This window comes from Lytechinus variegatus, chromosome 5 (assembly GCF_018143015.1).
Source record: "Lytechinus variegatus isolate NC3 chromosome 5, Lvar_3.0, whole genome shotgun sequence".
Taxonomy (NCBI): Eukaryota; Metazoa; Echinodermata; class Echinoidea; order Temnopleuroida; family Toxopneustidae; genus Lytechinus; species Lytechinus variegatus.
In genome coordinates, this window is record NC_054744.1 from 30229030 (window position 1) to 30246265 (window position 17236).

A 17236-nucleotide genomic window follows, 5' to 3' on the forward strand; every position below is an offset into this window, starting at 1 on the left:
TCTATCTCTCTCCTTCTCTAGCATATGCCTGTCTTTTTTCTCTCTTTCTCTTTTTCCGTCCATATTTCTATCTACCGAACATCTCTCTCTCTCTCTTTCTCTCTATCTATCTATCTATCTATCCTTCTCTCTCTCTTTCTCTCTCCCCCTCTCCCTCTATATATCGACCTCTCTGTCTCTCCCCCCTCTCTCTATTTATCTATCTATCCATCCATCTCTCCCTCTTTCTCTCTCCCTCTATCTATCTATCCACCTCTCTCTCTCTCTATTTCTATCTATCTATCTATCTGTCTATCTTGTCTCTATCTATTTATCAGTCTTCTATATCTATTGTCTTTCCATTATAAGTATCTGTTTATTTTGATTTTGTCTGTCATTCTATTCATTTAGTTAATTTATTTTTAGAAAAAAAAACTATCATAAACAACGCGACTGCAAAAGCATGTTCGGATTTCACTCCTGACTGCCGCTCTCTCTGTACATGAAGTGCCAGTAAAGAAGTGCCGAGGAACTCTGTGCTCTGATCAGTAACCTGTGTCGCACGCTGCATGCAACCAGCGACGTGTGTAGACTCTTCACTAGTCGCTTTTTGGCTACTTTTCCGGAAAATGCCTTCGCCAGGGTGTAAAACGGAAACGCGCGCCCTGGACAGTTTCCTGACCCATAAATGCTAGTGTAGTCTAGTAATATAGACACACTAGAATGATAACATGCTAGTTAACTACTCAATACATTTCATACCGCAATAATTATATTACCAAGTAGCAAAACAATTACTTTACCTCTCAAAACATTTTAGTTTATCTATACAAATACAATTATAGGTCAATTTAGTCTCTGTAGTATTAGTAGGTATCTGCAAACGTATATTTAAGTAAGACAATATATTTATAATACACAGTCAATGAGAGACCACACACAGGTCGCTCCCCATTTAGTTCAATTCTTAGTTAACCATCATAATTTCTTCTAGAATGAAAAAATTAGTGATGTCCATTACAGGGGCCATGGAATAGTTTTTTTAATGATGGTGGTGGTGGTGTGGGGGGGGCAAAATCGAAAGTGGGGGCTAAGAACTGTCAAAGCAAAAATGGGAGTTGTTCCGAGGACCCTGCAATACATAAACTCAAGATCAGGAAAAATTGTGGAACAATATTTAGATAATCAAAATTTAGGATTTTCGAGCAGAACACTTAAAACTGCCTTTTATTATTTTTCATTCCTGTTTGTAGACTTAATTAGGCTACGTATTCCTTTCTCTTTGCAACGTAAATACCTCACATAAATGCAACTATATATGCAGTTTATCGGATGCAAATTCATGTTGATATTCAGAAGCCCCTTTTTTCCTGCTGACATTTTTACCTCTGATAAATTTACCCAGGGGTGTTGATAGGCCTTTTTTTCAGTAGAGGGGTGTTGGGGCCCTTGATTACCGACAGATATAAGTACCGATTACCGACGACCAACGACTATGAGTTTTAAAAGTGTTCCATATTTTTATCCAGTTGCGTAACAAGAACAAAATTTTGAGAAGGCTACATATGGTGCTTTCACGTATTAAAATTAATAAAAAGTTGCGAGCGAGAAAAAAAATCCTTTTTTTACAAAAATCTAGTTTTGCTAAAGAATTTGACATAATGTTCAGAAAAAGATATATTCCACCCTTCCCTTCCCTCTTCTCTTTTCTTTCCTTTTCTTTTTATTCCCTTGGTCGTGAAAAATTTGACGCCACTGTTTTCAACGGTCACATTTTCCTTTGCCATACCAGGGGGGGGGGGTTCCAGCTGTCATCAATAGGAGAGGGGCGGGAAAATATTTCCATTTACATTTCCAGCGATCGACTGAAAAGGGACCTGCTAATGGCTGTTTGTGGTGATTCATTAATAGAATATATGTCTCATCCAAGACACCAATCAAATAATGCGAGCGCGAGATGAAAACTTTTGAGGTTCTGATTGAAAACTAGACAGGTTAACCGCTTTTTTAAATCAAAAGTAAAATGGGTATCTAATTAACCAATTTATGCAAGCGCGAAGCGCGATCTAATTTTTTTTAAATAAAGATTCTGATTAAAAAACTGGACTGGTTAACCACTTTTGCAATCATAGATAGGACAAGCCCCTAATGTAACCATGCACAAAATGGGTATGTATATTAAACAATTTATGCGAGCGCAATATTTCGATACTCTACGGGGAAACGGACATATTAAGTTTTTTTTTCATCATGAACAGGATATGAATCAAAATAAACAATTGATGCAAGAACGAGCTGAAAACTATTCCATCTTGAAAACTTGACAAGTTTCAGCACGTTTTTACTGAAGAACATATATTAAGAGCGCGGAACACGAGCCGATTTTTGGAAATAGATTTAGCCCTAAAAGAGGACATTCCAAGCAATATAACCTTGAACATGATAAATTATAACATATTTAATTATAACAAATTTGCTATGTTTTATTTACTTACGCTATTTCTTACCAAAACAATTTTTAATTTAGTATATCACTAAAAAAATTTTTTTTGCGAGAGCAGAGCGTGAGCCGATTTTTTTTCCTACATGAAAACTGGATATTACATACTGGGGGTCTAATGAAACAATGCAAGCGCGAACCGCCAACAAAAAAAATAATATTCTGACCTGACAACTGGATATTCTAAGCACCTTTTTTCATAAATATCAAGATATATGTTTTTCCATGAATAACTATTGTGAGCGCGAAGCACAAGCTGATTTTTTTAAGGTATAGACTTAAAAATGGGATATTCTTTGCACTTCTTGTAATAATAGAAAAGAAGAGTATCATGCCCAACAAAATTTTGATATTCTAACTTGATCATAACTTGACTATGTAAAACGTTTTGCAATAAACAACAAGTTCTGGATCTTAATAACTACTTAAAGCGAGCGCAATTTGTTTTTTTTTTTGGGGGGGGGATACAGAACTGAAAGGGAGCATTCTTAAGCGCTGTCAAACACTGAAGAAAATTGTGATGATAGTATGGATCTTAGTAAATGAAGGATGCGAGCGCGAAGCGCGAGCTGAAATTTTTGGCAATTTAGACCTACAGCCTAAACATTCTAATCACTGTCGGTACATGAAGAGTTGGAACAGCCCAGGGTGACCCGACAGTTACATCTTAACCATATTCGGTACAAAAGTGCGAGTTGGATTTTTTAAGCGATTTAGACCTAAATATTTGACACGTTTCACACTTTCAGCACTGGTATTTAAAACGCATCTTAAGGACTAGATAATACTTCTTTTGTGTAGTTACCTATAGTTCAGTGTCTCACACTTATCATGCACAAATAGGATGATATTTCTTATCATGAAGCACAAACCTGATAAACAAAGAGTTATCATGTCAATATTTTGTGTGTAATTCCTGCTAAAACAGGAATATTTAGCGGCATTATAACTCATCACGGCATTCCTTCACAGTATTTTTTTTATAACATAACCATGATAACGGGATCAAAAGATGGAGGGGGGGGGGCTACATTTAAATAAAAACAGTGCACGATTAAAATTTACGAGCGAGCGTTCAAGTCGATCTTTTTCTATGATGGTCAGTTTTAAACGATTTGGTCAATAATGTTTTTCCTTCTAAGAAGTTGAAATGGTATTTTCGTAAAATAACAGGAAAACGAAAACTTTAATGAGTAGAATATATAAATTGAATGAATGTATGTGTGTGTTTGTATTTATATATGATATTTATACTTGAATATATTGTAGGGACGTGTGCACTCAAACACATCATCATCCGTCCTGGGCGATCGTTTTATGTACAGCTTTCATTACATCAAAGGGCTACGATGAGTTTTTGCGCTGCCGATATTATCGTCTTACCGTAATATCGTAAATTCTTGGATTGAAAAGCAATACGCCTTTAAGTATGACATTAATGAACTAACGAACACCTATCTTGTCTAGTATTTAACATATTGACTGACATGTCTCTCTCTCCTCTTCTCTCTCTCTCTCCCTACCTCTCTCTCTCTCCCTCTCTCTCTCTCTCAATCGATATTTATCACTCTTCATCCCTACCCTCTCACCCTATATGTATTATAATATGTGTCTAATGAGAATATTTGAATGATATATTTGATTTCTTCAAATCTAAATACAATATCTCGGGGTCTAAACCCCAAAAAGGGGTGTTTCTGCCTTTTGATATAGGTCACTGTTTTAGACTAAGAATTTCATGACCGAAAATAAATGAATAACAAAAAGTAAACAAATATACCTGTGGATTCATGGATACATTGTGAATGTCAATACAGGAATCGTGAATTCATTGATTCATTAATTAGCATATTATCAGCGTATCAAAGTGAATTGTCCGTCGTAAATTAGCGGATTCTGTTATGATTTGACCATTACATTTGACCGCGAAGACATCATAAGTATCCCTTGTAATTCCACTTATCTGTATATGAACAGTAAAAACGCTGTTCACATTTCCTTTATACAACGTTGTATGTATACTATATGAACTTTACAGTATAAGTGCTACGAATCGTAAAATTTTTTCATTTTTGATATTTCATTTCATTTTTTAACTGTTAAAGGGATAGTCTAGGCTGAAAGTTTTTATATTAAATAAATAGGGTAAAATTTACAAAGCAAAATGATGAAAATTTAATCAAACTCGGATAACAAATAACGAAGTTATTGAATTTTCAAGGTTTTCAATATTTTGTGAAAACAGTCATGTGCACATCGTCATGAATATTCATTAGGTTGGCTGATGATGTCACATCCCTACTCTCCTTTTTCTTAAATTATTTCATGAAATCATAAATTTTTTTTTTCATACGTGTGTTAATGATGTGTCTCAATTATGATGAAACAAGTTGCGGCATTAAATAACTAATGCACCTAATTAGTTGTCAATCCAATTGTTTCAATTCTTGGTAGAAAGAAATGTTAAATGAATCTAATTTCATATAATAAAATACAAGAAAACAAGTGGGGGTTGACATCATCAGCCCACCTAATGAATATTTACAAAGACATGCCTAGAACCGTTTCACCGGAATAATGCAACATGTCAAAAATTCGATAACTTCGTTATTTGTTTTCCAATTTTGATGAATTTTTCAGCATTTTGCTTTATGAATTTTACTCTATTTATTGAGATATAAATATCTCCAGCCAGGACCATTCCTTTAAACAACTACACTCTGCAAGGTTCATGGAGTAAACAGCGTCGTCTAAAATTTTAAGCAGCTTTTTTATTTAATATATATATATATATATATATATATATATATATATATATATATATATATATATATATATACATATATATATATATATATATATACTGTGTATACATGATTGTATACCAATCAGTAATCCACTGCAAAATAAAGTTCTGAGGACATTCTCCCTTTCGATTGCCTTTTTAAAAGCCAATCCATCATTGGGTAACAAAGAAATTACACGATCTGTGGGCGGGCTTCTTTCCCTCTTTGTCGACGAAATAATAAACTCTTAAGTTCAATGCAATAAATCATTTTAAAATTAATTTTGAAAGAGGGTGAAGACATTTCAGGACGGATGAAAGTCTTAAGAGAGGCTAAAGGAGCTTACTGAGAATTACATTTTGCTATAGAATTTTCTATTGTCCGATGCCAAGGGCTATTTGATCTTAAGTATAATCTCATTATAGTTACAGATTAATCAAGCTAGATTAAATTATCAATTTTCCTTTCAGTTTTTCTTTGAATCACTTTGGATGCTAATGGATAAGTGCTTTCTGTCAAATAATAATAACAATACTAATGACAATGATTATAGTCACAATATACAGTGCGTATCAAAAAAAAGTTTACACTTAGAAAAAAACCCTGTAAAATTATACATTTGTAATATTCTGAAGACTTTTCCACATTTAAAATTGGTGCAGATCCATTTAAGTAAATGACGATAAAACTGTCGAGAAATATTTCCGCTTGAGTGAGCACCACTTACTTTTGAAAAGATAGTGAAAAATGATTTGCGCAGAACCTTGAAATAGTTAAGCAAACAAAAATTGACCTTAATCATGAAAAACATGTAGAATTTAGCTAGTAGAATTTATTTGAAGATATATTTTACCCTTTTAAACTTGTTTCCTTGCCCAAAACACTTCGAAGAGTGCATTGCGCCCCACCCCTCTCCCCCACACACAAACGCCGTCGTGACGATATTTGCTTTACACTGACCTGTGATTTACATGTAATGGCTAAGGTTTGATTTTCATTTTGTTAATCATTGCCAAGCTTTGAAAAAGTGTGGAGAAACAAGTATAAAATGAAAAATGAAATGTAAACTTTAAACTTTAAATGATAAAAACTTAGTGAAAAGATGCTGAAGATGTCTGATATAAACTTTTGTTCAGATTCAGTTATGTCCTCAGATCCAGCTGGCACAAAAGGGTAAAGGTTGTGCTTACTAAGTGCTGAAATTTCAATTTGGGTGGCAAAATTGCTACAAAATGCTTGAATGTATCCGTTTTATCTAAATTGACTGAAAGTGCAGGAAAATGTATGAGAAATATTTCGCAGAGTAAGTTTGATATCGCCCTTTCCCCTTGACACAGCGTAAAAACGAACATTTCTGCGCAAACAGATTTCTGCGAGCTTTACAAAAATGGACAGAGCTCACTCAAGTGTAACATTCTGTCAAAACTTTTAATTTCATTGGATAGATGAGACCCAAACCCAATATTATATGTGAAAAAATTACCCACATGTTGTATATATTTTAATTCCCAGGGCTTTTTCAAAGTGTAAACTTATTTTTGATACGCACTGTAGTGCAAACCTTCCGTTTCTACGAGCTTCACAACTTATAGACATCTTTTTATCTGTGCACGATTGAGTGGAAATTACAAATTACATTTGACACTGGTCATGATCACCAAGTAGAATAAACGAGAAACTTTTGTGTGTATGAGGGTTTGTGTAGCACGTCAGTCATGGCCTATCACGTGATATTGGATCTTCGTGTACATGTATGTTTGGCAATTTCAATAAATAATTTTTTTGCACTAAAACCCCGAATCGAATTTAATCTCATGTTGTAAGACGAGTGTCCAAGATTTTGATTTTCCATTTTAAAATCTGTGTTTGTTTCGTTTTGATATCTCTGTTTATTTTAATGCATTTTTAGTGGCGTGGGGCCATGGAGTTAGATATTTAGAAAGCTGGAGAGAGAGCGAAAGGGTGCAGGATAGAGAAAACACATAGGATAGGTAAGTAGAATTAGAGAGAAGTAGAGAAAGAGAGAAAGAAAGAAATATAGAAAATGAAAAAGAAGGGAAATGGATAAATGTATAGAAACAGTAAAGACAGAATAGTACGAAAAGTGACTGATAGAGAGAAAGATATTATTATGATGAAATAATTATAATAACATTCCACGAGTAATATAAATGAAGTAATCCGTAATGGTTGTTTTATCCTACCAGCACAACTGACACCAATAAAAGATCATTACAAAGTAAACCAAGTAAAACCAAATCTATATACAAAATCAAAGGGGGTGGTGAAACAAAACAGAAACAAAATCTGAAACAGAAATCAAAAACATAAAAGTAAAATAACAAATATTCGGTTAAAAAGGGGGTTAATCGATATTTCAGGATTTTTTCAGATTGAAATAAGTTAAAATTTTGAAAATTGCGAATATGCTCTACCAATGAATTAAAATCAAGTATGCAAGATAAAGGCTGCTATTTTTGCAAAGTCTGTTTTTTTTTTTTTTTAGTTTATTATATTGTTACGGAGTTACGGAGTGTGTGGGTAGAACATTGCTTGAGGCTTATCCTATATAATCCTTGCAAATGGTAAATGCTTTTAGATTCTGCTTTAATTCAGCGACAATTGCTGCAGTTATGGGGTTTCCCTTAGATACGCACCCACATGTGCGCACATATCAAATTGACAACATTATATAAATGGGGAGAATGATTCGGACATTTTGCAGGGAGTTGACTAGTCCTTTGCCAGGACTGTTCTACTTTTCAGTTAACGTTGTTGATCAATAACACAATCTTCGACCTCTACGCCCGAAATGAAATCAGCCCCACGATTTCCTGCCATCATCCTTGGTGAGGGGCGTGAAAGAGGGGATAGCGCGATCACTGGGGAAGGCGCGCAGGGGATGGAGAATGAAGCAAATGGAGAGAAATAACAAGTACACCGACGCGACGTCTAGAATCTAGACCAGGGATTCTCAAATGGTGGCGCGCGCGCCACTTGTGGCGCACCGAGCCTTGCGGAGTGGCGCTTGGGAGCCGATATAAAAAAGTAAAAAAAAAAAGGAAAAATTGGGGAGAAAAAAGATGTATCTACCAGTAACCTGGAAATAAGGATTTGGTGATCATTTTAGTACAAAGAGAAAACAAAACTCTTTATCTGACCCTTAATTGCTAATTGATTTCCTCAAATTTTGTCAAATTTAGCACTCGATAACCCTTATTATGGAGGATCTACGGTGTTCTCCTTTTTATTCATTCTATGCTGTACAAAGTTTATGTGCCACACAAGTGATTTGAAAACCCCGTTTGTAGGATTTCTATTTCAACGGCGAAAAATTTTGCATTTCCAGAGTATACGTTTTGGTTAAGAGTTAAACATCAAATAATATGATATTCAAAGAACATCCTGATCATAAAATATTATGAATTTGGGACATAACAAGCAGAAACTTTGTTTCCGGAGCTGATTAAAATCCAAAGTTGTAAAAGTGAAATACATGTATGCTCAGATGCATTGCCTGCCGTGATTGCCTGCATGCACTCTTGCTTAAGACAAGTCCACCCCAACAAAAACTTGATTTGAATAAAAAGAGCAAAATTCAACAAGCATAATGCTGAAAATTTCATCAAAATCGGATGTATAATAACAAAGTTATGGCATTTTAAAGTTTTGCTTATTTTCAACAAAATAGTTATATGAACGAGCCAGTTACATCCAAATGAGAGAGTTGATGACATCACTCACTCACTATTTCTTTTGTTTTTTATTGTTTGAATTATACAATATTTCAATTTTTATGAATTTGATGATTAGGACCTCCTTGCCTGAAGCACAAAATGTTAAAATAATGGAATTCCACGTGTTCAGGGAGGAATGAAACTTCATTTCACATGACAATGACGAGAAAATCAAAATATTTCATATTTCAAACAATAAAAAAACAAAAGAAATAGTGGGTGAGTGACATCATCGACTCTCTCATTTGGATGTAACTGGCTCGTTCATATAACTATTTTGTTGAAAATAAGTGAAACTTTGAAATGTCATAACTTTCTTATTTTACATCCGATTTTGATGAAATTTTCAGCATTGTGCTTGTCTGATTTTTCTCTATTGATTCAAATCAACATTTTTTATGAGGTGGACTTGACCTTTATTAACACGAACTGAATGAATGATACCACACGTGAGTTGTAGAGAGGGGGCTGTTTGGGGCGTTAGTGCAGTGCAAGGCCTAATTTTCAGCCCTTGCAAAATCGGGGAACGTAACTTCAGCCACTGTCGTAGAGATGGGGGTGGGGATTAATGCCCCCAAGTGTTTCACGGCCAAGAAAAAAGGAGAAAAGGAAAGGGAAAGAGTGGAACATTGTGTTATTTTCTTAATTATGTCAAAATATAGATTTTTGTATTGAAAAGTTCAATATTTTTGCTTCAGATGCCATATTTAGCCCCTCATTTTTTTATACTCATTACGCCACTTGCTTCAGCCAATTGATCTGATGCAGAACAGTCTGAACTAGTAGTATCATTGGTATGTTGTGAAAAAGTCACTGGTCATTTTTCTTTTAATATCAATATTTTGTAGTTTGTTAGAGCCCCTCTGGGCAATTTAAAAGGCCTCATATTCCAAAACTTCTGGGGACTCTGCCCCCTCGACCCCCACCAGGGCCTCTGGACCCCTCCATTGATACATTGCTGGTTTGCGTAATGGATAGTGGAGCATTAGAGATTCTCAACAAGAAATGTGGCGCTTCAAAAAAAGTAATTGAGAATGGCTGATCTAGACTATACCAGCATAAGCAGGATGACCAAAGTTCCTTGGGTAATAATCTTTATTTATTAGAAAATTTGATTGCAGTCGTAGTCATCATTGAACCCCCCCCCCTTGCCGGTTAGGTTTTTAAAAGAATGGATGTTCATTAGGCCTATGCATTGATCATCGGAAGCCTCGTACATGGGAGTAACCATGAACCGTCTGTCTCTATTTTTGAACTCCAGGGGCCCGTTTCATAAAACATTTGCCGCAGCGGCAACTCCCATTTTCAGCGGCAAATCTGTGTTTCTGCGGCAAATCTCAAAACAGCGGCAAGTTTCCGTTTCATAAAACTTTGCCGCAGATACTTTCAGCGGCAAATGACAATTTCTGCGGCAATATTTGACGCAGCTACTTGAGCTGCGTCAAATATTTGCCGCAGATACTTTCAGCGGCAAATGACAATTTCTGCGGAAATATTTGACGCAGCTATTTGAGTTGCGTCAAATATTGCAGCAGAAACAGCTTTTTTATCAAAATATCAACAATTTTGAGGGCCTAACAGCCATATTGCTAAATTTTTTGATGATTTTGATTTGATAAATTGCTTTTGTCATTCTAAATAGAAAATACAGGTATTTTTACTAATTGACAAATAAAAAGTAGATATTTATTGAATCATCATTCATTCCTATTAAAGTCACATTTATTTCAATAAATAGATACATATAGGAACATCCATTGTGTTCCTGCAAATTTACACTTTCAAAAAAACCTTTTCTTTATACTGTAAAAGAATGAATAAATGATGTCTCATTTTGTAAAAGATTGGCTTTTGAGTTTCAATTAGATTCATTTCATAAGTGCTGTTTTTGCTGATGTGTTTGTTGAAACTCGAGTAGAAGATGTGGTTGCTGTTAACGCTCCCGGAGGGGTTGTTGGACATCTTGATGTTGTTGAGATTGCCAGTGTGGTTTTTGCATCTCCTGCAGAAATTGTGGGAAGCTGCTGTAGTTGTTGGTCAATGTAGTCGTTACATCTCCCGTGTGTTTGCTGCTGTTTTTGCTCCTGCTACTGATCATGTGATTGAAGTACCTGAAATAGTAATTAATTTATAATGCATATAAGCAAGATACTAAAGTTATTTCTAATTTCACTTTCATTGTTAACCCTTAACTCCGGGGGGGGGGGGCACTTACATTGACGAGTGGATAAAATGCGCGACCAAAAAAACACGTAAAAAGGATGTCTTTTTCACGATAGGGCACGTTACGTACGTAACGTGATAAGGGTGTCAAAAACACCAAAATAATGAAAAAAGGTATCTATTTAGCGAGAAAAATTACGTGTTTAGGGTCGAATTTGCGGGGATGATAACGCAAAATTAAAATGTTTTATAACTGATGTCCTTTTTGCCCCAACACTACGTATTTAGGGTCCGATTTGCGCGAGGTGTAGAAGGTGGGTCGTACTAAACCAATTATGGTAAAGCTGACGACCAAAGGACCCGTAACAATATAACATTCCTTTACTTGTTTAGGGGTTCATTTCAGTGAATATTTGCCAAGAGTATCGTTTTGTTTCCAATTATTGTTAAGGGTAGGGTTTCACATGCCAATACTTGTTAAGGGGTGCATGCATTTTCAGAATGTGGAAATTACCTGTTTAGGGTGCTTTTCGAGACCCCATGGTCGCGCATGGTATCCACTCGTGAATGGAAGTGGGCCCCCCCCCCCCCCGGGCCTTAATAGACACCTTTTGATACTTTGCAAGATTTATCCAAATGGACAAGATCCTCAGGCACCCCCAGGATGACCTACCAGAATAGCCTCACCTAGTAAGGTGTATTAACAGGATTTTGTACTCATTACATGCAGTTGATTTTGTATGAACTCAATTCTTCAAATGAATGTAAAGGGTCTACCAAATTGTGAGCTTCTTTGGGTAATCTTTCTGAGTCCTTTTACTCCTTTACTGAAAAATTAATACCGGTAATTAAAAACATGATGAAGTGAGTTTGACAGTAATTTGACCTGTTACATCTTAGGTGGTAGTGGTGTGGGTCAATCATTATAGAAATGCAGAATATTCATGTACATGCAGGTTGTGTACATGTACCAATTTGGCAAGAGAAAGCAAGTCACATTATCTACCAATGATTGATATTGGTTTGTTACTTTTGCAGCTCAAAAAAAATTCATCAACACCTCAAATTTAGAGTTTAATTCTAAAATTTGGATTCTTGACGAAGAGCAAATCAAGAAGACAAAAATCATTCAAATTGTTATCATGTGACTTACTTCCTATGCCAAAATGAATCAGAATTATAAATAAGTTTAACTTACTGTTAAATCACATTTCTAGGCTCTTTATCTGGCTCTCCAAACCCTTCAGTCATTGATTTTGGCATGGCTTTCTGATACCATCTTGTCTTTCTGGAACTATGGACAAAGCCTCACCTGAAGGAATAAATTAAACTGAAATTTTCAAACAATGTTTGGCACTATAATTTATTTTCTCACATGGATACATTGCATGTATATCAAAGAAAATAAAAGGAAACTTCATGTGACTACTAGGTTTTTGTCAGGGGGGGGGGGGGGTAAAGGGGTCAAGATGGTTTAATATGATGAACAAAACTGCAACAGTAAATAATATATAGGGAATCTCTGGTTGAGAAACGTCACTTCATGCAATTATTCCCATAATTTATCTTGCACACACATATACACATAGTGAGGATTGGTGATGGAGAGAGAGAGCGAGCATTGTCATTGTACATGCAAAAAGTATTAAATCCATCACTGGCATATAGATGGGGGGCCAAGAAAAAAAAAGAAAAGAAAGAAAGAGAACAGGAAAGGGTGAAATAGAGAAGTATTTACTGAACATTATTACGTCAAAATCTTTCCAAATATTTTATTTCTGTATCAAAAAGTTCAAAAATTTTGCTCACTCCCTTCGCCCTCTCGCATCTTTGGAGAACTTTTGTTCCATCCGCCATATTTAGCCCTCTCAAAATATTTGGCTCATAACGCCACTCCATTGTAAGAATTTTGTTTGCTTATCTAACCCTAATAAGACTGCCAGGGTATTTTGGAGGCAGGAAAGATGGGTGGAAGGGGGGTGGGGGCCCTCAAGATTGACAGTTAATTGCGCAATTGTGAAGGAATGCAAAATGCCAGCCACAGATGAAAAAATTGTATATTTGATAATTCTAAAATTATTTAAAATTATTTTCAATTAATATAATTTACGAAATCATCCATGAAATTAGAATTTGGCTGGAAATTTATAAACAAACCCCTTGAAGTTTTTTTTGTTTAGAAACATAAAAATCGATTTTTTTTTTTTTCCTTTCTGAAGTATTTCTTTTTTTTTTTTTTTTTACTTTTTTTTATATTGTTGACAAAATTTTCTTATCATAATAATCACCATGAAATTAATTGATTTTAATCAGTAAAAATAATTATTAACCGGTATGATGCAATTATGAATTTTGGCTAGAAACCAAATTTCCATTGGATTTGTTCAGGAAATCGCATTTTAAAGCAATTCTGACATGTGCTTACACAACGTTGCGTAATTTCAGGACCGGGTACCCATGTGTCAAAAATTTTGTCTGAAAACTCCTGAATCTTTAAAAAAAGGCATATAATCACGCGGCACCATCTTTCACGTTGTTGATTAATCGTAAAAATTTTTGGGCCCCCACCACCTTTATAGGGTTAAATCAGATTGCAAATCATGATGGGTTTTACTGATATTCATTCTGCAACCCATATTTCAAAGCCTATTACCTGTGGTAGTTTGTTAGTCTCTGCATTTCTACAACTGTGGCCAAATATTCTGCTAGAAGTTCTTTAGATGGGCCCTTGGCAATTTTCTTATTGTAGGAGACCGGCAAGCCCTGGCTTTGAAGTTCCTGGTCTATCCTTCTCCAGCTGCAATATCTGGTCAGTTGAGGACTTGGGGGCTTTGTGTCAGGAGTGGTCTTGGTAGTGGCGGTGGCAATGGTGATGGCAGTGGCAGAAGCAGACTGGTGGTGGTGGCATTAGCAGCACTGATGGTGGTGGCAGCAGTAGTGGTGGTGACTGCAATTGCAGCATTGTTGATGGTGGTATATGCCTTATTACAACCAACATTAGCTCCTGCTGCCACGCTGCTGGTCTCCATCTATTATGTTTTAAGTAGAATAAACATTTGATTATTAACACATCAACTTCAGAACACTAGCATATTGATAATAAAACTTGTAGATATAGCAGTCAAAGCATAAAATAAACTTAAACAGAAGAGTACTTGCACCTTCCTCTAATAGAATTTCAGACCACCTTGAGGATGTTATGCTCAAAGCAAGGTTCTTATTTGACAACATTGGTCAGAGGAACATGGATTTAAATGTCAGAATACAAGAACTGGTATCATTGGTTGATCAATCATACTGTATAATACCCCATTTAGATATATGTTGACCAATTATTTCTTGTTGAAACACATGTCTTTGTTATCAATCTTCTAGGGTATAGAGTGCATGCTGATGCTATAGTTATCAGTGTTGTATACCGAGGCTGGCCTCGGGACCAGAATTTGCATCCTCGAAGCCTGATGTCTCGGCCTCGGTCGCTCTGTCTTGATATTTCAGCTATGAGGCTTGACAAATGCGGTCATTTCCAGCACATAAATTGTGTCCATCATCAACGTAATGTGCAATTTCTAATGCACACATTATTAGATCTAGATTCCCCCCCCCCTCTATAGATTATATATACGGTAATATATTTTGCCTGTTTTTTTTTTTTATTTATTCTATTTTCAATATTTTTATTTCATTTATTCATTTATTTTTTTCTTGAGGGGGGGTCAATGGTCAATTGAATTCAACAAAAAACATGCAAATAATGCTCTAAATAGCCCTTTATTCCCTTCATTTTTGTTAATTTGAGCCCGCTAAATGTGCATCCGCTGGATCGAGCTAGTGCTTATCTTGTTGCCCCAGTCGAATTCTACAAGTTCGGATAGGTGGTTACCCTGGCTAGACCGTCGGGATATCCCTGGGGGCCCCTTGAAAAAATACTTTTTTTAAATTAAACAGTGCTCTTAATAGCCCTTTATTCCCTTTAAATTTGATTGAGCCTCCTAAATGTGCATGCGCCGGGTCAAGCTAGTGCTTATCTTGTTGCCCCAGTCGAGTTCTACAAGTTAAGATAGGTGGTTACCCTGGCTAGGCGGTTGGGTATCCCTTGGGGCCCCTTGAAAAATAATACTTTTTTTAATTAAAAAGTGCTCTAAATAGCCCTTTATTCCCTTTAAATTTTGTTATTTGAGCCCCCTAAATGTGCATGAGCCGGGTCAAGCTAGTGCTTATCTTGTTGCCCCAGTCGAGTTCTACAAGTTAAGATAGGTGGTTACCCTGGCTAGGCCGTTGGGATATCCCTTGGGGCCCCTTGAAAAAAATACTTTTTTTAATTAAAAAGTGCTCTAAATAGCCCTTTATTCCCTTTAAATTTTATTTGAGCCTCCTAAATGTGCATGCGCCGGGTCAAGCTAGTGTTTATCTTGTTGCCCCAGTCGAGTTCTACAAGTTAAGATAGGTGGTTACCCTGGCTAGGCCGTTGGGGTATCCCTTGGGGCCCCTTGAAAAAAATACTTATTTTAAATTAAAAAAAATGCTCTATATAGCCCTTTATTCCCTTTAATTTTGTTAATTTGAGCCCCCTTTAATGTGCATGCGCCAGGTCAAGTTAGGGCTTTTCTTGTTGCCCGAGTCAAGTTCTACAAGTTAGGACATGTGATTACCCCGGCTAGGCCGTCGGAATACCCTTCAGGCCTCTCAACAAAAAAAAATTCATACCCTTTTTTTCACTGACTTTTGTCCCCCGAAAGTCCTCGTATTAGGGCAAGCCAGTGATTTTATGGTTGCCCGAGACGTGCTGCACCTTTTAAACCCCCAAGCTAGCTTTCAAAAAAAAATAATTTTGCCTTTTTTGATCACTGTCTGGCCACCAAACTTTTTTATACTCGCAAGCCCCCCCCCCCCCTCCTGAAAACTATAAGAAAAACAATCCCTCACAGTTACAGAGTAAATGTTTGTGTTAGTTACCCCCCCCCCCAAAAAAAAAAAAAAAAAAAAAAAAAAACATGCCCAAGCCGAGGCCAAACTTGAGCGTGAACACCAATCGAAACCCATTCATGATTCTCGAGACTTGACTGTATTTTTGTCGCCCACAACAACCCAAGCCACAAAAAATAAAGGCTCACTCTCACACAGCTTTTCACATATCGCACTGAATTAGGTAATTAAAGACTAAAGTCAGAAAGAAAGACAGATGCAACTCTCAGAGTCAAGACAGTACAGTCGCAACGCCGCTCATTCGAGCTCCACCCCACACACACCAACACTACTACGCGGAAGCTCCGGGATAGCGATCACTCGGCATCTCGATGATGCCTCCACGATATCCCCGGGCAAAATGCATGTTTACCTCGTAGAAAACGGTGGAAATATGATATGTATTATCAATGTCATTCTTTCGGAAGTGATTTATTCATTACTTTATCAAATGATGTAATAATTGAATAAACACGATAATTAGAAAGTACTTACATCTCCGATTCAAATTTTCCGTAAATTCTGTCACCATCAAAATTTTATCGCAGACGACGTGTGTGAAGAAAAAAACCGGCTGTTAGCTGCATATCAGGCTCGTTCACGAACTATTTTTCATTTAATTATTTTTATTTACGATAACAATTTGTCATTGCTTTTATGAAACGGATATTTGCAACTATGACAAGTTGCCATTGCAATAACAAGATTTGCCATAGATATGGGAGATGTTACAGTTGCAAGTCAAAAGTTTTATGAAACGGGCCCCAGATGTGGAAGTGTTCGATGACGTTGCTCCATTATGTGAGCTTCACTTATTGTGACCAATGCCTTCTGGCACAGAATAGTCGAGTGAAAAGGGTTCCTTACTCATATGTATGTAGTTACGATATCGTAGTCACTGATGGTCTCAAAGGTTGGAGTGTCCATGGACAGACATTCTCTTTCTTCAGGATAGGGTGGGGAAGAACTGGATGGAATTGCTTCGTTGAGTGTGATTATCTTGCTATGGTCAGTGTACTCCGACTGCGGATAGTCGAGTGGAGAAGGTCCATTACTCATATAAGTATGAACAATCTCGCAGTCACTGACGGCCTCATAGGCTTTAG

General features: G+C 36.3%; 1 long non-coding RNA gene across 1 annotated transcript; it reads right to left on the reverse strand.

Moving 5' to 3' along the window:
- Window positions 1-11008: 11008 nt before the first annotated feature.
- On the reverse strand, window positions 11009-16899 carry LOC121415901. The gene is made up of 4 exons (XR_005970069.1): window positions 16626-16899; window positions 13819-14194; window positions 12364-12477; window positions 11009-11113 (listed from the first exon to the last, which is right to left on the reverse strand). It is a non-coding gene; the product is annotated as an uncharacterized LOC121415901 (long non-coding RNA).
- Between the last annotated feature and the right edge of the window lie 337 nt (window positions 16900-17236).